Below are 25,676 nucleotides of genomic sequence, written 5' to 3' on the forward strand. Positions count from 1 at the left end.
AAAGGTTCAAGCTTGGCTGACGCAATCACACGTGATTCAAATCCATATGGTTTTTGAAAAAAAATAATAAGGTCGGATACTTTTCTAATAGACCTCGTAAAGTAATTGCCCATACTAATGCACAGGTCCATCCGTAAAACCATCCCTGCTCTACCCATGTTTCCTGCATGAGGTGTGTCCAGCTGACTACCAGCAGAGAGAAACAGGAAGCATGCAGAGCAGAGACACACAAGCACTGTGTTGGGGTACAGCTAACAAAAAGGAAATACATACTGAGAAAGATAACTGCACTGTATTACTCGTCTGGGTGCCATCTGGATCAAGACAAGCATCTTCGAGAGCAACTTCAGACGTCTGTTTCAGAAATGTTGTTGAATAAATTCCAAACAAATACAACAAATACAGTCCTGTCCAAATGTATTCAAGCAAGAAGACCAATTTGATTTGTTGTATGATGAAGACATCAGAAATCCAAAGGTGGGTAAGAAGAATGTTCAGAATGTCAAGTGTATTACTTGGTATTTCCATCTGGATCTGTTACTCTGCACATAAAGGGTTAGCCAGAAGACAACAATCAATGTTCACTCTGCGCTGACAAAGTTCATTCTTAATAAAATACACAGTAAACATGTGCTTTCATTACTGAAGGGTGGGGAAAAACATTCCTTAACTTGTGGTAAAAGTTGGTTGTTTGAAACAATGCGCTGATTACTTTATGTAAGTTAATTTACTGTCAGTCTGATACTGCTTTAGTGACCAACAGATGCAGGTGCATCTGCTTTTGCCCCACGGTTTTTAGAATAGTGTGGTGGTCCGGAGCTGTTGAGTTTATGCTGCACTTAAATGAGGAGGCATGCGACACTTCACACAACAGAATCACATTTTAACCCTTTGGGGTCCGAGGACATTTTTTGGACAGTTCACTCGCCTGGCATAAATGTTTTATTATTGCTGATAACAGCTCTCCCTGCATCCCACAATCAAGTTTTATGTCTCTTTTTTTCAGGACAACCTGTGCTTTCAGAATATATATGGTTTTGTTGTGTTTTATAAGCGTAATAAAGGTTTACAATCAAAAATAGGCAAGGAAAAAATAAAGCGAAAAATAATTTTCCACACACATTTACTCAAAACACACAGCAAACTATAATAAACAACTGTTTTGACACTTTATAAAGGTAATTTGAGGTCTTGTGTGAAAGGCTGTACAACAAAAAGGTTCAAACAATAAACACAAATGCACATTTTGAACAATATATACAAAATGGTCTATGCGTTTTGTTGTCCATTGTTGATATGGTAAACAGTGCTTTACACACAGAAAGCAACAGAGGTATCCAGTAACATTCATATGCAAACTAGTGGAGCAATCCTGATAGTTACACACTCTTTGTTTGAGCACGTGAGATTGTCGTCAGAGGCTCTCCATCTGTTCCTGCTTTCACTGATCACTGTGCGTAATGGCGCAGGGCACACTGAGTATGTACTAATAGTATGTACTCATTGGAGCACTCAGGGGGCTATTCAAAAGGGCCAACTAGTAACATATCACTCCTGAAAACGATCTTTGGCTTTTCACGTGAGGTAAATCTGCCCTACGATTGGATTTTGGAAAACCATGTGACGGTGAACCAATTCCAATTGGACACTCACATTGCGCACGTCATTACACAGCTTCTATGAGGAGTACAAAGATGGCCAATGGCTGGCTCGAAAGTTCGCAGAGTTAACTTTTCAGCAAAAAAAAAGTAAGTTTCTATCTCATATCATTCAAAAGGTATTTATAATTTAGCAAAGCTTGGTCTTAGCCGTCGTATACGACGGCGTCGGCTCCAGTGGGTTAAGCCACATTCTTTTGAGTGTTTCAACTGAACATGAATTGATCCCATTATTCATCCATGAGAAAAGTGAGCAGGATGCATTTGAAACTCAGTGCAGAACTCCATGCTGAGCCATTTATCATTCCTCAACAAACAACGTATAATTCTGTATCCGATGGAGGAAAGAATCTGCAGTTTAATGCTGTGGCACACAGATGCAGCAGTGCACTCAGTGCAGTACTGATGGTGTTTAATTTAGTCACCATTATAAAACTGTACAGTCTGACATGGAACCAGTGGTGGGCACAGCTAACCAAAAAGTTAGCTTTGATAACCACTAATCCGTTAACTGAAATAACCTTTATAACGCTAAACCCATAAACCACAAAAAATTTTAGCAGAAGTTACAGCTAACCGCTAAGTTTCAGTACTGTCAGCTACTGATAAGCCAGTTTTGAGTTTAAGCACCGCTGAGGCTTCTGAGTAAAATCAAATGTGATTACAAACCCAAAAACAAGCAACAAGCCAGAGCTTCTGTCTTACATAGTCAGACGGCTGTGAACACAGTCCTTCCTCAGCAGAAGAGAGCAGAGCGAGCTGGCTCCTGCTGCTCCAAAGGAAGAAAGAGGAGAAAAATGTAATTTACTTTCAACATGCAGAGAGAGAGTCAGTGTGAAGGAGACATAAGTTGTGGAGGAGACAAAATGCGCAACACACTTTCCACTTTTACTCATGAATAATTAATTCCAGAGAGTTATTGATATTAACGGTACCTCTGTCATTTTTACAGAGACATTTTTACATATGACATATCTTTTAAACAAATGCACTAAATTCTAAAGGTTTGAGCTGTTAACAGACACATGTGCCAAAAGGCATTATGGGGAAAATGAGTCTCCTTCACTGGTTCTCAGTTTAGTAAAACCATCACACAAGTTACTGTAATGTGTGTGTTGGTTTTTACAAATAAATGTGTATGTGAAATATGTCAATTTTTAATTTGTAAAAAAAAAGAAGGCATTTATTAATGATTTATACTAAACTATTTAAAATGACAATTTGTTAATACTACATTCAAACACTATTAGACACAGCCACATGAGGGCGCCCTTGCGCCATGCAGTTCAGCAGGCAGACGCAGCTGTCCATCTGTTGTGTTAACAAATTGTTATTTTATAGTTTAGTATAAATCCTTAATAAATGCCTTTTTTTACTAAGTAAAAAATGACATATTTCAAATACACATTTATTTGTAAAAAGCAACACAGTAACTTATGTGTTGGTTTTAATAAACCGGCAACCAGTGGAGACTCATTTTTCCCATAATGCCTTTTGGCACATGTCTGTTAAAAAAGCACAAACCTTCAGAATTTAGCGCATTCCTTTAAAATTTATGTCATATGTGTGATATTTTCTCTCTGTAAAAATAACAGAGGTACCGTTAATATCAATAACTATCCGGAATTAGTTGTTTATGACTAAAACTGTAAGTGAAAAGTGTTTTGCGCCTTATGTCTCCTCCACACTGACCATCTTTCTGCATGCTGAAAGTAAATTACTTTTTCCTTCCTTCCTTTGGGGCAACAGCAGCTGACTCACTCTGCTCTCTTCTGCTGAAGAAAGCCTGAGCTCACAGCCATCTGACTATTGCAAGATATGCAGCAGGTAAGTACTAAAATGTATGATTTTGATTTACTATGGCAGAAAAAAAAAAAAAAGTTAGCAAATTAAAAGTTAGCTTTGCTAGTTAGCGGTTAGCAGATCAGCAGAGCTATGCCCACCACTGCATGGAACCTATGATTATAATGCAATTTGTGCCGAACTCTACTGCATGCAGTCTCACATTTCATGAGCATTTTAACCTGCACTAATTAATATTTTTATATTAAAGATATCTTGAACATGAGTTATGACTATTCCAAATTAAACTGTTGATATCTGAAACTGAAATTTGCAGACATCGGCAATCTTTATTGCCGATATCTGCAAATGTTTTGTAGATATCACTAATGAAACTCCACACACATGAATGGGAAATGTAATTTCCATCTTACTTATTAAAATTGAATTACCAAGATCTAAAAATACAGTTTTGACTAGTTAAAATCTAACTGTATACAGGCCCGGAGGCAGAAAAAAATATTAAGGGGGCAATGAGTTTATCACAGGGGCGAAAAAAAGTGCGCACCGGAGGGGACATGCCTCTGAGCGTGCGTAATGAACTGGGTGCACTCCTGGAAAGCTCATGTATTTAGGCTATACCGTTGTAAGAGACTGACTGAGTAAGAGTAAAAAGTGATGACAGTATTTTTTTAATTAGTTTTTTAATTTTATTTTTTTAATTATTTGAATGTATAGACCCTCAGTCAAGTGATCTCCTGCATACCACAAAACCAAACCAACAACTGATCTGAGAAACGACATGAGACAGTAGATTAACCCCACATACAGCCCTCCATCACAAGAGCAAACACAGCGCAACTGGGCATGACAGTCACACAACGGGTCAAAGATAAATCTTTCATGTAGATATATTTACAACAATACACAACTTTAATATCTGTCATTGCGGGCGACTGGCCGTGAACGGAGGGACTACGAAAATGCATGCCGCACGACAACAGCATGTTATTTGCATTATTATCACTTTTTACTGAGATACACAACACGTAACGCGTACATAAAAAGTTGGCTCACTTAACTTTTGTCGTGTCGGCTAGCTGGAGCGCGCTGCTCTCCAATTTAGCCAGTGCGTCCTCATCAAGCTGGCTGCTTTAGCTGCTGTTCACTGTCGTACTATCCATGAGAAAATCATCCGGAATATCCATATTGGGACCAAAACACACTTCTCGCATTTTCATCTTTTCCTTTTTTTTTTTTTCCCCTCTGCGGACAGTTCTTGGGCTGCGCGCGCTATGACATCATTTGTTTCCGCATAGCGGGCGGGTATAGCCAGGTACCATCGATGTAAATCTATGATACCGGCCCAGCAACGCCCCGATAAAGTGATAAAAATATTGAATAACTAATATTTTGCTATATTTTCCAGTACTTTTTTCTTTCTTTTTTCTTTTTATTTTTTGATAACGCTCACATCCGAGGGGGCGGGGTTGATGATGTGAGGGGGCGTCACCCCCAAATGCCCCCTCGTGGCGCTGGGTCCGACTGCATAGATCTTGAATTAGATGTTTGAAGAGGCACACTGATGTTGCAGAAATCAGCTTACCATCAAGCTTACCAAAGGGCTTACCATACATACATACACCTGTTAATTACTTTTCTTCCAGAAGTAACTTACTTTAATAGCTGTTATAGAAACACATGAATGCGAATGTGCATGTGTGTAGGAGATTTTTGGCAGAATTTTGCATTGAAAGGCCACAATGACGGTTAATTAAACACATCCACATGCACAATGCTGAATTTATGTTGTTTTTCATAATGGTTTTAATGTTCAAGGAACACATTCTGAAATGAAAATAGTCTTGATCAAAGTAGATTCAAATCCATATAGTTTTTGAAAAAATAATAAGGTCGGATACTTTTCTAATAGACCTCGTATATAACATATAACATATAACAGTCATGCTCAGTGTGTACAGAAAGGGGCATTTTTTCAAAGATCATTGTTACATCATTATTTTTATGCAATAAAATTGCATTTGTTTTATATGACATTTCTGTTCAAAGTTGAATTTAGTCATGCAAGCTTTCGGTTAGAAACCATTTTCAGGTAACAGGCAACAAGTGAGTGCAGCAACACAAAGATGTGAAGAAAGTCACATGATTCAACAAAATAAGAAGCATCTGTATCTGTCAGCCGAACCAGGAAGCATGGACACAGTCCTCCTACATGAGGTGGACAACATACGAAATAGGTCCAATGAAAAACTTCAAGCAAAGGCAATCATCACATAAAACTAGAGCTGGGCAACAATTAAAATTTTTAATCGCAATTTAATCACATAATTTCCATGATTAATCACGATTAATCAAATTGTTACACGCAAAATCCAAAAATGAATTAAAAAGTAGTGTATAGCACAGTTTTATTTTAAATGTGCATTTTTGTTTATGCAGTTGCAGTTAAATAAAAATAAATTATGGTTACCCAGTGATGTCCAGTAGTCCGCAGTAAGACCAACAGCGGATGCACGTTGTAAAGTTGTGGCTTTTGCAGTCCTCTCCTTTATGGTGCATTGTGAGGGAATCTTGTCTGTAGCAATCCATTTCACTGTCGCATTTGTGAGCTTCTCTTGCCTTTGTTTATCTATAGTTCTACCACATTCTGAATCAATGTACTCTGCCGAAGCTTCGCGCCGCTGTTTGTTTTGTTGAATGATTTGCTGGTATCAGCTGTGTGTTCTGCATTTAGGTGACATTTAAGACTCAAAGTACTCCACTGATGAGAAAATGCAGCTTTGCAGTGGCTGCAAATAACTTTGGTTCTGTCGACAAAGCCATCTTTAAAATGAAAAGTCCATGTAAACGTTCTGTGCCCGTCTCCACCTTGGTTGGTTTAGCTGCCAGTTCTTTTCTTTTCCGGTCAGTGACTCGTCACACCAGTTCCTGTGAGCGTGACAGCAGTCACCAACACACTTGCAAAACAAAAGCCTGTGAGCAACAGACTATTACAATTAAAAAAAAAACTATGTTAATGTGCGATAAAAAATTGTCGGTGTTAATTAATGCGTTAACGCGATAGTAATGCGTTAACTTGCCAAGCCCTACATAAAGCACATAAACTCTGACACCAAAAGATGAATACAATTGTTTTGATTTTTATTTCTGCTGGCCAGTTATGAGCAACAGGTATCACGGAACTGGATTTAAGCTGCAAATATAAATGAGAGAAATGGGTGGGGCTGAGGGGCCGCTGCTGGCAAATTCTAAGTGGCACCTCTAACAAGTGCAATCTCATTACAAAATTGAGAACCCTGCTTCAGACTAAATCTTCATTCCATTGACTGGGATAAGGGCCCATCACACTAAGCATAAATGAGCATGAATAAAGCTAAATCAGCCGGAATGGGAAAAAAGCCAAAGATTGAGAAGCAGTCGGGAGGGACAAATTCCGACAGCTGTGTACGAATGCCATTTAAACACCCAGAATGTGCGCTGAAGCCGTCCCAAATGATTCGCGCACAATCTGTGTGCAGCTGTCCCCAAATCCAGGTCAAATGTGCCCAGAACACAGCATGAATGCCCAGAGTGCAGGTCGAATGCGGCCGGAACACAGTACGAAATCCTGTGATGCTGGCAGAATGCAACCCAAATGTCATACAACAGAGTGCCGGATGCTGTCCAAATAAAACCCGAGGGCTGTGCGGAAATCGCCCTGAATGCTGTACGAATGAACCTCAAAGGCACCCAGAACGCCCCCGGAAAGTGCGCAGAGTGCGTGACGAACATGTAACGACTCAAAGGGAATGCATCCTGAATAACAGGAATGCAGACATGTGGCCGGCTCACTGAGAGGGTGCTCAGTGATGACATCGCCATTGCCGGGGTGGTCTGGTGCTGGCTCCAGTACTTGGGCGGCTGTGGATAGCGGTGATCTGGGAGGGGCTGGTGGTGACCCACTTTCTTCCTGTGGCGGTGGTGCCGCTCCCTGGTGCAGGGCATGGGATGGCTCCGCTGGGCCTTCCTGGCCTGCGGAGAGTCTGCCCCGTCCATTGCCGTGGACCATGGTGACATACTTAGTCTTGGCAGTTCACTTTTTAACCGGCATGGCAATGGTGTTAGGATGTATTTAGATGTTGTTCTGGCTGTCTCTCTCTTTCTCTCTCTCTCTCTCACTCTCCCTCTATCTCTTACGTGGCAATGGATCATGCGATCATCACCAACTTCTTATACTATCTGGTGGCGTTGCATAGTAAATGTGGTCCGACCACGAAGGCCCAGTCCAGACATTTCGGCCTCAATCGTGCTGCATTTGTTGGCCACTCGGGGCATTCTGGCTGCACTCATGTTGCATTCTGAGGCCATTTAGGATATTCGTGTTCCATTTGGTGGCCACTCGGGACATTCAGGTCGCATTCGTATTGCATTCGGCACCTACCTGGGATATTCTGGGGGCACTCAGATGCATTCCGGCTCATTTGTGCTTCATCCAGGGCATTTGGCTGGGTTCTGTTTTGGCTGGCCATTGTGTTGGCCAACCCTGTTCAGATTGTTTCAAATGTTGCTGGGGAGCTGTATCGACTGCTTAAACTGCAGTAAGACTGTTGATCAGAATGCACTTTGACCACCATTCGAGCTTTTCCACCTTGACAATAAAGAGAGCATGTGTTCTACATTCGGGATGGGCGCATGACTGCGCCCAACTGTTTGGACTGCATTCAGACTGCTGTCAGAGGTTTTCGAAGGTGCCTCGACTTTGCCTGAATGTACGAGGAATTTTCATTTGGGCGCCATGTTATATGGCTGGGGGGGCCTGGCTGCCGGTTTGTTTGTCTTTTGGTTTCCTCCCAGGTGGCTTGCGTTTGGGACTGAGTGGCTGTGTTGCTGAGGCTGTCAGGACCTCACCCTGATCACCTGCGACTCGTCAGGACTCACAGCTGTGGTGCATCTGGATGGATTGGAACATGTTGGCATTTAAGACTGGAGTGCACAGTGTGTATTTGCCAGAGACTCAACCTTGTGACCAGACGGGTGAGATCGTCGTCTCGGGAGCCATCTCATCAACAGCGGATGCTGAGAACGTCCAGGTTTGATGCACAGTCTGTGAAAGAGGAGGGGGTGAGGTCTCACGCTCGTCAGCACACTTCCTGAGGTACGTTAGATTTTGTGACTAACAGTTATACAGTCAGTAAATGTGGTGTCCCTCACACCTTATTGTATTGAGCTGTTTGTTAGTCATGTATCAGCTTCCACTGCAGTGGAGTTTTGTGAACTGGATGTTCCATGCCTGCAGGTTGGGAAGCTGATCAGTAATCAAGCCAGGAAGTGTTTGCTGTTTGTACACCTTTAAGTGTTCTGTGTGTAGAGTGTGGACTCACATAATGGTTCCTTCTTTCACAGACTCGGTTGTTGCGGCCACCTGGGGGGTGTCGGCGGGGTCCTTGGGTCCGAAACAGCTTCTGGCTCCGGACCGTTAGCGCTGCTGGGAGCGCACCACGCCAGGCCGCACCTTTTTGTTATATTATCACTGTTATGTATTAAATTCAGTTAGCCTTTGTACCGTGCTCTGCTTATTTCATACTGGGTCCTTCAAACGCTGGTCGGTTCTCCGAGCTGCGTCCGACACATAACACGCCATTTAGGTTCATTCAGCCTCAAGTGTGACGGAGGTATAAGATTTGCCATGTTTAAGATGCTTTTCACTGGCAGTGACAAAGTGATGTTACTCACCAAGATAATCCGTTATAAAATACTATGTGAAGATACTGTTGTAGTCCTACAGTCAGTCTTTCCTTTCAGACTCTTCCGCTGATTCCACTCATGGAGTTTAGTTATTCAGAAACATATAAATGTAGTGAGATTTGAAATGAACTGTACCAGAAGTTTTAGTTTTGTTAGCACCGTTGCCTCACACCCACAACCCGATCCCGGATAAGCATTTAAAGATGTATGTATGTCTGTATGTTGTCTCATAGCAAGAAGATTCTGGGTTTGAATCCCAACTAGTCCTTTCTGTGTGGAGGTTGCATGTTCTCCCCGCATTTACTTGGATTCCCTCTGGGTGCTACGGCTTCTTCCCACTTCTGAAGACATGCGGATCCAGTGAACTGGGAACTTTAAATTGATTGTAGGTGTGAATCTGTTTGCATCAGTTTTTGACATTTTGATTGAGTGATCATTGACAAATATCTGCATTGTCACGCACAGGGCTACAGCTTCAGTGATGTTTTACTGGATTTATTTTAGATCTGAAAATTAAGTTTGTAAATGAGTTTCTTGAAGTAAATATCAAAATAAATTGCAATTTCTTTTTGTTGGAAGAGAAATGTTTGCAGATGGAAAATTAGATTTTCTGTTGAGCCACTGTGGAAATAATAATATAAAAACAGGAAATTAAAAGAATAAACTCTTCTCAGATGTTTGAGGTGCCTTTTGCATATGGCACTAAATATGCAAAAGCATAACAGCAGTGATCTGTCATGATACATGGTCGTGTGGCACAGAAGGTGGGTGGACCCAAGTGCAAACTCTCAGACAAAGCGTAGGGTGTAAAAATAGGCTTTATCTCAAAAAACATTCCAGGGTCCAATACACAGCAAGGCAGGCAGCGTGACAAAGGTACAGATATGGCCAAGGCAAAAATGCATAGTCAGAAACAGGCTGGGGTCAAAAGGCACGGAGACACAATATCAGTGGCTGAGGCAAACGGTAAAATCCGGGTAACAGAACGAGGTCAAACAACTCTGTGAGGCAAAAACGAGACAAGAACAAGGCTGGAACGAAGATACAAAAAAATCAACGAGCTGGCATTGCAGCGAGAAAAGTGAAGGGCTTAAATAACAGGTGATGTAGCAAGGTGCAGTGTAAGTGAGGGTTCTGGAAGGGGGTGTGGTCTGGTGAAGCAAAGAGGCTGGAAGAGAGCCAAGAGAGAGAGTGAGTGAAAACAAAGCAGATCAAAAGCAAGAGGAGTCAGTGAATGAAAACCAATGGTGAAAGTACAACGTGCCCACAGACCAACAAAAGGAAACATGAAAAAAATAAAGGAGAAACTACGAAACAGTGACAGACCTGAAAAGAGCACAATAATAATAAAAGACTATAAACAAGACTAGAACTGAATCTGAATATGATCAAAGGATAAATCTAATCACAAACACAGAAAATATGATAGAAAAGATAATAATCAAAGAATAATGAGCTGAACTGTACATGGCAGAAGTATAAACCAGGGGTTTTCAAAGTGTGGGAGTGAGCACCCCCTCAAGAGAACAAATGAATAGTGCCCCAACCCCCCCAATGACACACAATTTCAAGATCTTTGTATTTCTTTTTATTCTTATACACATCTTAAACACATTTTAAATTTGTGTTTTTTAAGGAACTGTCTATGTATTTACACATTTTACAGCCTTTGTAAACATTTTAAACATGTTTTTAAAGAACTTTCTATTCTATTTTTTATCTTTTGTCATATTTTAAACATAGTTTTAAAAAAAAAACATTTAAACATCTCTGTGTGTTTTTAAACATGTTTGGCATAACTAACCCATTTTAACATACAGTATACGAGGGCTGTCAATAAAGTATAGGTCCTTTTTTATTTTTTTCAAAAACTATATGGATTTCATTCATATGATTTTACGTCAGACATGCTTGAACCCTCGTGCGCATGTTATTCTATACCATGTGAATGTGATGCTATTCTACAGTGTTGCTGTGCTGTTATTCTACAGTGTTACTGTTCTGTTATTCTATACCGGGTGAATGCGATGCTATTCTACAGTCTTACTGACCTGTTATTCTACAGTGTTACTATGCTGTTATTCTATACCGGGTGAATGCGATGCTATTCTACAGTCTTACTGACCTGTTATTCTACAGTGTTACTGTGCTGTTATTCTATTCTGTGTGAATGTGATGCTATTCTACAGTCTTACTGGCCTGTTATTTTACAGTGGTAGTGTGCTGTTATTCTATTGTGTGTGAATGTGCTGCTATTTTACAGTCTAACTGGCCTGTTATTTTACAGTGTTACTGTGCTGTTATTCTAGTGTGAATGGGATACAATTCTATAGTCTTACTGACCTGTTATTATACAGTGTTACTGTGCTGTTATTCTACTCTGTGTTAATGGGATGCTATTCTACAGTCTTACTGACCTGTTATTCTAGTGTGAATGTGATGCTATTCTGCAATTTTACTGACCTGTTATTCTACAGTCTTACTATCCTGTTATTCTACAGTCTTACTGACCTCTTATTCTACAGTGTTACTGTGCTGTTATTCTACAGTCTTACGGACCTGTTATTCTACAGTGTTACTGTGCTGTTATTCTTGTGTGAAAGTGATGCTATTCCACAGTGTTACTGGGCTGTTATTCTACAGTGTTACTGTGCTGTTATTCTACAGTCTTACTGACCTCTTATTCTACAGTGTTACTGTGCTGTTATTCTTGTGTGAAAGTGATGCTATTCCACAGTGTTACTGTTGTTGTGTGGGCCGCTGAAGAGGAGGTACTGCTGGCCCACCATCACCAGAGGGCGCCCTGCCTGGAGTGCGGGCTCCAGGCACCAGAGGGCGCCGCCGCCTCACGGGAGCAGCCTCGGTGACAGCTGTCACCCATCACCTGAGACAGCTGACGGCAATCATCAGTGGGGTATATCAGCAGGACGGCATCTCCACCTCATTGCCGAGATATCGTTTCTACCAGAGAGGTAACATATCAAAGCCTACTGAGTACACAGTTTTGACTGAGCTAGTTATTGGTTTACTGTTCCAACGAGAGGTGGAGGTACCTTTCCTGCCGTTCGGAGTTCTGGGTGCAAACGCGCCCCCATCTAACTGTTCTTTTTCCCTCGCCAGCAGTACCAGGTCCGACACGCGGAGGCAGTGGCCACCTGGGAGTTCGGGACTTGGCGGCTCCAGTATTCCCGGGGTCCTGTGGCGGAGGAAGCCGTGTGGTTCCGGTCTTACCTTGGAGAGGCGTCTCCTATCTTCGAGCCTGCCCACACGACACCTTTGTGTATTGACTTTTGTCCATTTCTGTAATTGGTTGTATTCGTTGTGCACATTCACAACAGTAAAGCGTTGTTATTTTGACTTACTCCGTTGTCCGTTCATTTGCGCCCCCTGTTGTGGGTCCGTGTTCCTACACTTTCCCAACAACTGTGCTGTTATTCTACAGTGTTACTGTGCTGTTATTCTACAGTCTTACTGACCTGTTATTCTAAAGTGTTACTGTGCTGTTATTCTTGTGTGAAAGTGATGTTATTCCACAGTGTTACTGTGCTGTTATTCTACAGTCTTACTGACCTGTTATTCGACAGTGTTACTATGCTGTTATTCTTGTGTGAAAGTGATGCTATTCCACAGTGTTACTGTGCTGTTATTCTACAGTCTTACTGACCTGTTATACTACAGTGTTACTGTGCTGTTATTCTTGTGTGAAAGTGATGCTATTCCACAGTGTTACTGTGCTGTTATTTTACAGTGTTACTGTGCTGTTATTCTACAGTGTTACTGTGCTGTTATTCGATTCTGTGTGAATGTGATGCTATTCTACAGTCTTACTGGACTGTTATTTTACAGTATTACTGCGCTGTTATTCTGCAGTGTTACTGTGCTGTTATTCTATTCTGTGTGTGTGATGATATTCTACAGTCTTTCTGAAATGTTATTTTCCAGTGTTACTGTGCTGTTATTCTATTCTGTGTTAATGGGATGCTATTCTACAGTCTTACTGACCTGTTATTCTACAGTGTTACTAACCTGTTATTCTAGTGTTAATGTGATGCTATTCTGCAATCTTACTGACCTCTTATTCTACAGTGTTACTAACCTGTTATTCTAAAGTGTTGCTAACCTGTTATTCTACAGTGTTACAGTGCTGTTATTCTACAGTGTTACTGTGCTGTTATTCTATTCTGTGTGAATGTGATGCTATTCTACAGTCTTACTGGCCTGTTATTTTACAGTGGTAGTGTGCTGTTATTGTATTGTGTGTGAATGTGCTGCTATTTTACAGTCTAACTGTCCTGTTATTTTACAGTGTTACTGTGCTGTTATTCTAGTGTGAATGGGATACTATTCTATAGTCTTACTGACCTGTTATTATACAGTGTTACTGTGCTGTTATTCTACTCTGTGTTAAAGGGATGCTATTCTACAGTCTTACTGACCTGTTATTCTAGTGTGAATGTGATGCTATTCTGCAATCTTACTGACCTGTTATTCTACAGTCTTACTGACCTCTTATTCTACAGTGTTACTGTGCTGTTATTCTTGTGTGAAAGTGATGCTATTCCACAGTGTTACTGTGCTGTTATTCTACAGTGTTACTGTGCTGTTATTCTACAGTCTTACTGACCTGTTATTCTACAGTGTTACTGCGCTGTTATTCTTGTGTGAAAGTGATGCTATTCCACAGTGTTATTGTGCTGTTATTCTACAGTGTTACTGTGCTGTTATTCTACAGTCTTACTGACCTGTTATTCTACAGTGTTACTGTGCTGTTATTCTTGTGTGAAAGTGATGCTATTCCACAGTGTTACTGTGCTGTTATTCTGCAGTGTTACTGTGCTGTTATTCTACAGTCTTACTGACCTGTTATACTACAGTGTTACTGTGCTGTTATTCTTGTGTGAAAGTGATGCTATTCCACAGTGTTACTGTGCTGTTATTCTACAGTATTACTGTGCTGTTATTCTATTCTGTTTGAATGTGATGCTATTATACAGTCTTACTGGCCTGTTATTTTACAGTATTACTGCGCTGTTATTCTGCAGTGTTACTGTGCTGTTATTCTATTCTGTGTGTGTGATGATATTCTACAGTCTTTCTGAAATGTTATTTTCCAGTGTTACTGTGCTGTTATTCTATTCTGTGTTAATGGGATGCTATTCTACAGTCTTACTGACCTGTTATACTACAGTGTTACTGTGCTGTTATTCTTGTGTGAAAGTGATGCTATTCCACAGTGTTACTGTGCTGTTATTTTACAGTATTACTGCGCTGTTATTCTGCAGTGTTACTGTGCTGTTATTCTATTCTGTGTGTGTGATGATATTCTACAGTCTTTCTGAAATGTTATTTTCCAGTGTTACTGTGCTGTTATTCTATTCTGTGTTAATGGGATGCTATTCTACAGTCTTACTGACCTGTTATTCTAGTGTTGCTAACCTGTTATTCTAGTGTTAATGTGATGCTATTCTGCAATCTTACTGACCTCTTATTCTACAGTGTTACTAACCTGTTATTCTAAAGTGTTGCTAACCTGTTATTCTACAGTGTTACTGTGCTGTTATTCTACAATGTTACTGTGCTGTTATTCTATTCTGTGTGAATGTGATGCTATTCTACAATCTTACTGCCCTGTTATTTTACAGTGTTACTGTGCTGTTATTCTACAGTGTTACTGAGCTGTTATTCTTGTGTGAACGTGATGCTATTCCACAGTGTTACTGTGCTGTTACTCTACAGTATTACTGTGCTGTTATTCTTGTGTGAAAATGATGCTATTCCACAGTATTACTGTGCTGTTATTCTACAGTGTTACTGTGCTGTTATTCTATTCTGTGTGACAGTCTTACTGACCTGTTATTCTACAGCGTTACTGTGCTGTTATTCTACAGTCTGACTGACCTGTTATTTTACAGTGTTACTGTGCTGTTATTCTATTCTGTGTGAATGTGATGCTACTCTACAGTCTTACTGGCCTGTTATTTTACAGTGTTACTGGTCTGTTATTCTATACCATGTGAATGTGATGCTATTCTACAATCTTACTGACCTGTTATTCTACAGTGTTACTGTGCTGCTATTCTATTCTGTGTGAATGTGATGCTATTCTACAGTCTTACTAACCTGTTATTCTACAGTGTTACTGTGCTGTTATTCTACAGTGTTGCTGTGCTGTTATTCTACAGTCTTACTGTGCTGTTATTCTATTCTGTGTTAATGGGATGCTATTCTGCAATCTTACTGACCTGTTATTCTACAGTCTTACTAACCTGTTATTCTACAGTGTTACTGTGCTGGTATTCTATTCTGTGTGAATGTGATGCTATTGTACATTATTACTGGCCTGTTATTCTAGTGTTACTGTGCTGTTATTCTATACCGTGTGAATGTGATGCTATTGTACAGTATTACTGGCCTGTTATTCTACAGTGTTACTGTTCTGTTATTCTATACCGTGTGAATATGATGCTATTCTACAGTCTTATGGACCTGTTATTCTACAGTGTTACTGTGCTGTTATTCTATTCTGTGTGAATGTGATGCTATTCTACAGTCTTACTGGCCTGTTATTTTACAGTGTTACTGTGCTGTTATTCTACAGTGTTACTGTGCTGTTATTCTATTCTGTGTGAGTGTGATGCTATTCTACAGTCTTACTGGCCTGTTATTTTACAGTGTTACTGTGCTGTAATTCAATACCATGTGAATGTGATGCTATTCTACAGTCTTACTGACCTGTTATTCTACAGTGTTACTGTGCTGTTATTCTACAGTGTTACTGTTCTGTTATTCTATACCATGTGAATGTGATGCTATTCTACAGTGTTACTGTGCTGTTATTCTACAGTGTTACTGTTCTGTTATTCTATACCGGGTGAATGCGTTGCTAATCTACAGTCTTACTGACCTGTTATTCTACAGTGTTACTGTGCTGTTATTCTATTCTGTGTGAATGTGATGCTATTCTACAGTCTTACTGGCCTGATATTTTACAGTGGTAGTGTGCTGTTATTCTATTGTGTGTGAATGTGCTGCTATTTTACAGTCTAACTGGCCTGTTATTTTACAGTGTTACTGTGCTGTTATTCTAGTGTGAATGGGATACTATTCTATAGTCTTACTGACCTGTTATTATACAGTGTTACTGTGCTGTTATTCTACTCTGTGTTAATGGGATGCTATTCTACAGTCTTACTGACCTGTTATTCTAGTGTGAATGTGATGCTATTCTGCAATCTTACTGACCTGTTATTCTACAGTCGTACTGACCTCTTATTCTACAGTGTTACTGTGCTGTTATTCTTGTGTGAAAGTGATGCTATTCCACAGTGTTACTGTGCTGTTATTCTACAGTCTTACTGACCTGTTATTCTACAGTGTTACTGTGCTGTTATTCTTGTGTGAAAGTGATGCTATTCCACAGTGTTACTGTGCTGTTATTCTACAGTGTTACTGTGCTGTTATTCTACAGTCTTACTGACCTTATTCTACAGTGTTACTGTGCTGTTATTCTTGTGTGAAAGTGATGCTATTCCACAGTGTTACTGTGCTGTTATTCTACAGTGTTACTGTGCTGTTATTCTACAGTCTTACTGACCTGTTATTCTACAGTGTTACTGTGCTGTTATTCTTGTGTGAAAGTGATGCTATTCCACAGTGTTACTGTGCTGTTATTCTGCAGTGTTACTGTGCTGTTATTCTACAGTCTTACTGACCTGTTATACTACAGTGTTACTGTGCTGTTATTCTTGTGTGAAAGTGATGCTATTCCACAGTGTTACTGTGCTGTTATTCTACAGTATTACTGTGCTGTTATTCTATTCTGTTTGAATGTGATGCTATTCTACAGTCTTACTGGCCTGTTATTTTACAGTATTACTGCGCTGTTATTCTGCAGTGTTACTGTGCTGTTATTCTATTCTGTGTGTGTGATGATATTCTACAGTCTTTCTGAAATGTTATTTTCCAGTGTTACTGTGCTGTTATTCTACAGTGTTACTGTGCTGTTATTCTATTCTGTGTGACAGTCTTACTGACCTGTTATTCTACAGCGTTACTGTGCTGTTATTCTACAGTCTGACTGACCTGTTATTTTACAGTGTTACTGTGCTGTTATTCTATTCTGTGTGAATGTGATGCTACTCTACAGTCTTACTGGCCTGTTATTTTACAGTGTTACTGGTCTGTTATTCTATACCATGTGAATGTGATGCTATTCTACAGTCTTACTGACCTGTTATTCTACAGTGTTACTGTGCTGTTATTCTACAGTGTTACTGTGCTGTTATTCTATTCTGTGTGAGTGTGATGCTATTCTACAGTCTTACTGGCCTGTTATTTTACAGTGTTACTGTGCTGTAATTCAATACCATGTGAATGTGATGCTATTCTACAGTCTTACTGACCTGTTATTCTACAGTGTTACTGTGCTGTTATTCTACAGTGTTACTGTTCTGTTATTCTATACCATGTGAATGTGATGCTATTCTACAGTGTTACTGTGCTGTTATTCTACAGTGTTACTGTTCTGTTATTCTATACCGGGTGAATGCGTTGCTAATCTACAGTCTTACTGACCTGTTATTCTACAGTGTTACTGTGCTGTTATTCTATTCTGTGTGAATGTGATGCTATTCTACAGTCTTACTGGCCTGATATTTTACAGTGGTAGTGTGCTGTTATTCTATTGTGTGTGAATGTGCTGCTATTTTACAGTCTAACTGGCCTGTTATTTTACAGTGTTACTGTGCTGTTATTCTAGTGTGAATGGGATACTATTCTATAGTCTTACTGACCTGTTATTATACAGTGTTACTGTGCTGTTATTCTACTCTGTGTTAATGGGATGCTATTCTACAGTCTTACTGACCTGTTATTCTAGTGTGAATGTGATGCTATTCTGCAATCTTACTGACCTGTTATTCTACAGTCGTACTGACCTCTTATTCTACAGTGTTACTGTGCTGTTATTCTTGTGTGAAAGTGATGCTATTCCACAGTGTTACTGTGCTGTTATTCTACAGTCTTACTGACCTGTTATTCTACAGTTGTTACTGTGCTGTTATTCTTGTGTGAAAGTGATGCTATTCCACAGTGTTACTGTGCTGTTATTCTACAGTGTTACTGTGCTGTTATTCTACAGTCTTACTGACCTTATTCTACAGTGTTACTGTGCTGTTATTCTTGTGTGAAAGTGATGCTATTCCACAGTGTTACTGTGCTGTTATTCTACTCTGTGTTAATGGGATGCTATTCTACAGTCTTACTGACCTGTTATTCTACAGTGTTACTAACCTGTTATTCTAGTGTTAATGTGATGCTATTCTGCAATCTTACTGACCTGTTATTCCACAGTGTTGCTAACCTGTTATTTACAGTGTTACTGTGCTGTTATTCTAACTCTGTGTGAGTAATGATGCTATTCTACAGCCTTTCGGACCTGTTATTCTACAGTGTTACTAACCTGTTATTCTAGTGTTAATGGTGATGCTATTCTACAATCTTACTGACCTGGGATTCTACAGGGTTACTGTGCTGTTATTCTATTCTGTGTGAGTATGATGCATTCTACAGTCCTTTCTGACCTGTTATTCTACAGTGTTACTGTGCTGTTACTCTACAGTGTTACTGTGCTGTTATTCTACAGTGTTACTGTGCTTTTATTCAATTCTGGGTTAAGGGATGCTATTCTACTGTCTTACTGACCTGTTATTCTACAGGGTTACTGTGCTGTTATTCTATTCTGTGTGAGTATGATGCTATTCTACAGTCTTTCTGACCTATTACTAACCTGTTATTCTAGTGTGAATGTGATGCTATTCTGCAATCTTACTGACCTGTTATTCTACAGTGTTAATAACCTGTTATTCTACAGTGTTACTGTGCTGTTATTCTAGTCTTACTGGCCTGTTATTCTACAGTGTTACTGTGCTGTTATTCTACAGTCTTACTGGCCTGTTATTCTACAGTGTTACTGTGCTGTTATTCTAGTGTGAATGGGATGCAATTTACAGTCTTACTGACCTGTTATTCTACAGTGTTACTGTGCTGTTATTCAATTCTGTGTTAATGGGATGCTATTCTACTGTCTTACTGGCCTGTTATTCTACAGTGTTACTGTGCTGTTATTCTAGTGTGAATGGGATGCAATTTTACAGTCTTACTGACCTATTATTCTACAGTGTTACTAACCTGTTATTCTAGTGTGAATGTGATGCTATTCTGCAATCTTACTGACCTGTTATTCTACAGTGTTAATAACCTGTTATTCTACAGTGTTACTGTGCTGTTATTCTACAGTCTTACTGGCCTGTTATTCTACAGTGTTACTGTGCTGTTATTCTCGTGTGAATGGGATGCAATTTTACAGTCTTACTGACCTGTTATTCTACAGTGTTACTGTGCTGTTATTCAATTCTGTGTTAATGGGATGCTATTCTACAGTCTTACTGACCTGTTATTCTACAGTGTTACTGTGCTGTTATTCTACAGTGTCAATAACCTGTTACTCTACAGTGTTACTATGCTGTTATTCTACAGTGTTACAGTGCTGTTATTCTACAGTGTTACTGTGCTGTTATTCAATTCTGTGTTAATGGGATGCTATTCTACTGTCTTACTGACCTGTTATTCTACAGGGTTACTGTGCTGTTATTCTAGTGTTAATGTGATGCTATTCTGCAATCTTACTGACCTGTTATTCTACAGGGTTACTGTGCTGTTATTCTGGTGTGAATGGGATGCAATTTTACAGTCTTACTGACCTGTTATTCTACAGTGTTATGCTGCTATTATTCTATTCTGTGTAAGTATGATGCTATTCTACAGTCTTACTGGCCTGCTATTTTACAGTATTACTGCTCTGTTATTCTGCAGTGTTACTGTGCTGTTATTCTATTCTGTGTGTGTGATGATATTCTACAGTCTTTCTGAAATGTTATTTTACAGTGTTACTGTGCTGTTATTCTATTCTGTGTTAATGGGATGCTATTCTACAGTCTTACTGACCTGTTATTCTACAGTGTTACTAACCTGTTATTCTAAAGTGTTGCTAACCTGTTATTCTACAGTGTTACTGTGCTGTTATTCTACTCTGTGTGAGTATGATGCTATTCTACAGCCTTTCTGACCTGTTATTCTACAGTGTTACTAACCTGTTATTCTAGTGTTAATGTGATGCTATTCTGCAATCTTACTGACCTGTGATTCTACAGGGTTACTGCGCTGTTATTCTATTCTGTGTGAGTATGATGCTATTCTACAGTCTTTCTGACCTGTTACTCTACAGTGTTACTGTACTGTTATTCTACAGTGTCAATGACGTATTACTCTACAGTGTTACTATGCTGTTATTCTACAGTGTTACTGTGCTGTTATTCTACAGTGTTACTGTGCTTTTATTCAATTCTGTGTTAATGGGATGCTATTCTACTGTCTTACTGACCTGTTATTCTACAGGGTTACTGTGCTGTTATTCTATTCTGTGTGAGTATGATGCTATTCTACAGTCTTTCTGACCTATTATTCTACAGTGTTACTAACCTGTTATTCTAGTGTGAATGTGATGCTATTCTGCAATCTTACTGACCTGTTATTCTACAGTGTTAATAACCTGTTATTCTACAGTGTTACTGTGCTGTTATTCTACAGTCTTACTGGCCTGTTATTCTACAGTGTTACTGTGCTGTTATTCTAGTGTGAATGGGATGCTATTCTACTGTCTTACTGACCTGATATTCTACAGTGTTACTGTGCTGTTATTCTATTCTGTGTTAATGGGATGCTATTCTACAGTCTTACTGACCTGTTATTCTACAGTGTTACTGTGCTGTTATTCTATTCTGTGTTAATGGGATGCTATTCTACAGTCTTACTGACCTGTTATTCTACAGTGTTACTGTGCTGTTATTCTATTCTGTGTTAATGGGATGCTATTCTACTGTCTTACTGACCTGATATTCTACAGTGTTACTGTGCTGTTATTCTATTCTGTGTTAATGGGATGCTATTCTACAGTCTTACTGACCTGTTATTCTACAGTGTTACTAACCTGTTATTCTAGTGTTAATGTGATGCTATTCTGCAATCTTACTGACCTGTTATTTTACAGTATTACTGCTCTGTTATTCTGCAGTGTTACTGTGCTGTTATTCTAAAGTGTTGCTAACCTGTTATTCTACAGTGTTACTGTGCTGTTATTCTACTCTGTGTGAGTATGATGCTATTCTACAGCCTTTCTGACCTGTTATTCTACAGTGTTACTAACCTGTTATTCTGGTGTTAATGTGATGCTATTCTGCAATCTTACTGACCTGTGATTCTACAGGGTTACTGCGCTGTTATTCTATTCTGTGTGAGTATGATGCTATTCTACAGTCTTTCTGACCTGTTACTCTACAGTGTTACTGTACTGTTATTCTACAGTGTCAATGACGTATTACTCTACAGTGTTACTATGCTGTTATTCTACAGTGTTACTGTGCTGTTATTCTACAGTGTTACTGTGCTTTTATTCAATTCTGTGTTAATGGGATGCTATTCTACTGTCTTACTGACCTGTTATTCTACAGGGTTACTGTGCTGTTATTCTATTCTGTGTGAGTATGATGCTATTCTACAGTCTTTCTGACCTATTATTCTACAGTGTTACTAACCTGTTATTCTAGTGTGAATGTGATGCTATTCTGCAATCTTACTGACCTGTTATTCTACAGTGTTAATAACCTGTTATTCTACAGTGTTACTGTGCTGTTATTCTACAGTCTTACTGGCCTGTTATTCTACAGTGTTACTGTGCTGTTATTCTAGTGTGAATGGGATGCTATTCTACTGTCTTACTGACCTGATATTCTACAGTGTTACTGTGCTGTTATTCTATTCTGTGTTAATGGGATGCTATTCTACAGTCTTACTGACCTGTTATTCTACAGTGTTACTGTGCTGTTATTCTATTCTGTGTTAATGGGATGCTATTCTACAGTCTTACTGACCTGTTATTCTACAGTGTTACTGTGCTGTTATTCTATTCTGTGTTAATGGGATGCTATTCTACTGTCTTACTGACCTGATATTCTACAGTGTTACTGTGCTGTTATTCTATTCTGTGTTAATGGGATGCTATTCTACAGTCTTACTGACCTGTTATTCTACAGTGTTACTAACCTGTTATTCTAGTGTTAATGTGATGCTATTCTGCAATCTTACTGACCTGTTATTTTACAGTATTACTGCTCTGTTATTCTGCAGTGTTACTGTGCTGTTATTCTATTCTGTGTGTGTGATGATATTCTACAGTCTTTCTGAAATGTTATTTTACAGTGTTACTGTGCTGTTATTCTATTCTGTGTTAATGGGATGCTATTCTACAGTCTTACTGACCTGTTATTCTACAGTGTTACTAACCTGTTATTCTAGTGTTAATGTGATGCTATTCTGCAATCTTACTGACCTGTTATTCTACAGTGTTGCTAACCTGTTATTCTACAGTGTTACTGTGCTGTTATTCTACTCTGTGTGAGTATGATGCTATTCTACAGCCTTTCTGACCTGTTATTCTACAGTGTTACTAACCTGTTATTCTAGTGTTAATGTGATGCTATTCTACAATCTTACTGACCTGTGATTCTACAGGGTTACTGTGCTGTTATTCTATTCTGTGTGAGTATGATGCTATTCTACAGTCTTTCTGACCTGTTATTCTACAGTGTTACTGTGCTGTTACTCTACAGTGTTACTGTGCTGTTATTCTACAGTGTTACTGTGCTTTTATTCAATTCTGTGTTAATGGGATGCTATTCTACTGTCTTACTGACCTGTTATTCTACAGGGTTACTGTGCTGTTATTCTATTCTGTGTGAGTATGATGCTATTCTACAGTCTTTCTGACCTATTACTAACCTGTTATTCTAGTGTGAATGTGATGCTATTCTGCAATCTTACTGACCTGTTATTCTACAGTGTTAATAACCTGTTATTCTACAGTGTTACTGTGCTGTTATTCTAGTCTTACTGGCCTGTTATTCTACAGTGTTACTGTGCTGTTATTCTACAGTCTTACTGGCCTGTTATTCTACAGTGTTACTGTGCTGTTATTCTAGTGTGAATGGGATGCAATTTTACAGTCTTACTGACCTGTTATTCTACAGTGTTACTGTGCTGTTATTCAATTCTGTGTTAATGGGATGCTATTCTACTGTCTTACTGGCCTGTTATTCTACAGTGTTACTGTGCTGTTATTCTAGTGTGAATGGGATGCAATTTTACAGTCTTACTGACCTATTATTCTACAGTGTTACTAACCTGTTATTCTAGTGTGAATGTGATGCTATTCTGCAATCTTACTGACCTGTTATTCTACAGTGTTAATAACCTGTTATTCTACAGTGTTACTGTGCTGTTATTCTACAGTCTTACTGACCTGTTATTCTACAGTGTTACTGTGCTGTTATTCAATTCTGTGTTAATGGGATGCTATTCTACAGTCTTACTGACCTGTTATTCTACAGTGTTACTGTGCTGTTATTCTACAGTGTCAATAACCTGTTACTCTACAGTGTTACTATGCTGTTATTCTACAGTGTTACAGTGCTGTTATTCTACAGTGTTACTGTGCTGTTATTCAATTCTGTGTTAATGGGATGCTATTCTACTGTCTTACTGACCTGTTATTCTACAGGGTTACTGTGCTGTTATTCTAGTGTTAATGTGATGCTATTCTGCAATCTTACTGACCTGTTATTCTACAGGGTTACTGTGCTGTTATTCTGGTGTGAATGGGATGCAATTTTACAGTCTTACTGACCTGTTATTCTACAGTGTTATGCTGCTATTATTCTATTCTGTGTAAGTATGATGCTATTCTACAGTCTTACTGGCCTGCTATTTTACAGTATTACTGCTCTGTTATTCTGCAGTGTTACTGTGCTGTTATTCTATTCTGTGTGTGTGATGATATTCTACAGTCTTTCTGAAATGTTATTTTACAGTGTTACTGTGCTGTTATTCTATTCTGTGTTAATGGGATGCTATTCTACAGTCTTACTGACCTGTTATTCTACAGTGTTACTAACCTGTTATTCTAAAGTGTTGCTAACCTGTTATTCTACAGTGTTACTGTGCTGTTATTCTACTCTGTGTGAGTATGATGCTATTCTACAGCCTTTCTGACCTGTTATTCTACAGTGTTACTAACCTGTTATTCTAGTGTTAATGTGATGCTATTCTGCAATCTTACTGACCTGTGATTCTACAGGGTTACTGCGCTGTTATTCTATTCTGTGTGAGTATGATGCTATTCTACAGTCTTTCTGACCTGTTACTCTACAGTGTTACTGTACTGTTATTCTACAGTGTCAATGACGTATTACTCTACAGTGTTACTATGCTGTTATTCTACAGTGTTACTGTGCTGTTATTCTACAGTGTTACTGTGCTTTTATTCAATTCTGTGTTAATGGGATGCTATTCTACTGTCTTACTGACCTGTTATTCTACAGGGTTACTGTGCTGTTATTCTATTCTGTGTGAGTATGATGCTATTCTACAGTCTTTCTGACCTATTATTCTACAGTGTTACTAACCTGTTATTCTAGTGTGAATGTGATGCTATTCTGCAATCTTACTGACCTGTTATTCTACAGTGTTAATAACCTGTTATTCTACAGTGTTACTGTGCTGTTATTCTACAGTCTTACTGGCCTGTTATTCTACAGTGTTACTGTGCTGTTATTCTAGTGTGAATGGGATGCTATTCTACTGTCTTACTGACCTGATATTCTACAGTGTTACTGTGCTGTTATTCTATTCTGTGTTAATGGGATGCTATTCTACAGTCTTACTGACCTGTTATTCTACAGTGTTACTGTGCTGTTATTCTATTCTGTGTTAATGGGATGCTATTCTACAGTCTTACTGACCTGTTATTCTACAGTGTTACTGTGCTGTTATTCTATTCTGTGTTAATGGGATGCTATTCTACTGTCTTACTGACCTGATATTCTACAGTGTTACTGTGCTGTTATTCTATTCTGTGTTAATGGGATGCTATTCTACAGTCTTACTGACCTGTTATTCTACAGTGTTACTAACCTGTTATTCTAGTGTTAATGTGATGCTATTCTGCAATCTTACTGACCTGTTATTTTACAGTATTACTGCTCTGTTATTCTGCAGTGTTACTGTGCTGTTATTCTATTCTGTGTGTGTGATGATATTCTACAGTCTTTCTGAAATGTTATTTTACAGTGTTACTGTGCTGTTATTCTATTCTGTGTTAATGGGATGCTATTCTACAGTCTTACTGACCTGTTATTCTACAGTGTTACTAACCTGTTATTCTAGTATTAATGTGATGCTATTCTGCAATCTTACTGACCTGTTATTCTACAGTGTTGCTAACCTGTTATTCTACAGTGTTACTGTGCTGTTATTCTACTCTGTGTGAGTATGATGCTATTCTACAGCCTTTCTGACCTGTTATTCTACAGTGTTACTAAC

The 25,676-nt window shown here is 39.1% G+C and overlaps 1 protein-coding gene across 1 annotated transcript in view; it reads right to left on the minus strand.

Annotated features, from left to right (window-relative positions):
* dlgap1a (discs, large (Drosophila) homolog-associated protein 1a) overlaps positions 1-25,676 on the minus strand; it is a 415,980-nt gene that overhangs the window by 233,488 nt on the left and 156,816 nt on the right. The window lies entirely within an intron of this gene.

The sequence above is a fragment of the Thalassophryne amazonica genome, chromosome 12 (genome assembly GCF_902500255.1).
Source record: "Thalassophryne amazonica chromosome 12, fThaAma1.1, whole genome shotgun sequence".
NCBI classification, from domain to species: domain Eukaryota; kingdom Metazoa; phylum Chordata; class Actinopteri; order Batrachoidiformes; family Batrachoididae; genus Thalassophryne; species Thalassophryne amazonica.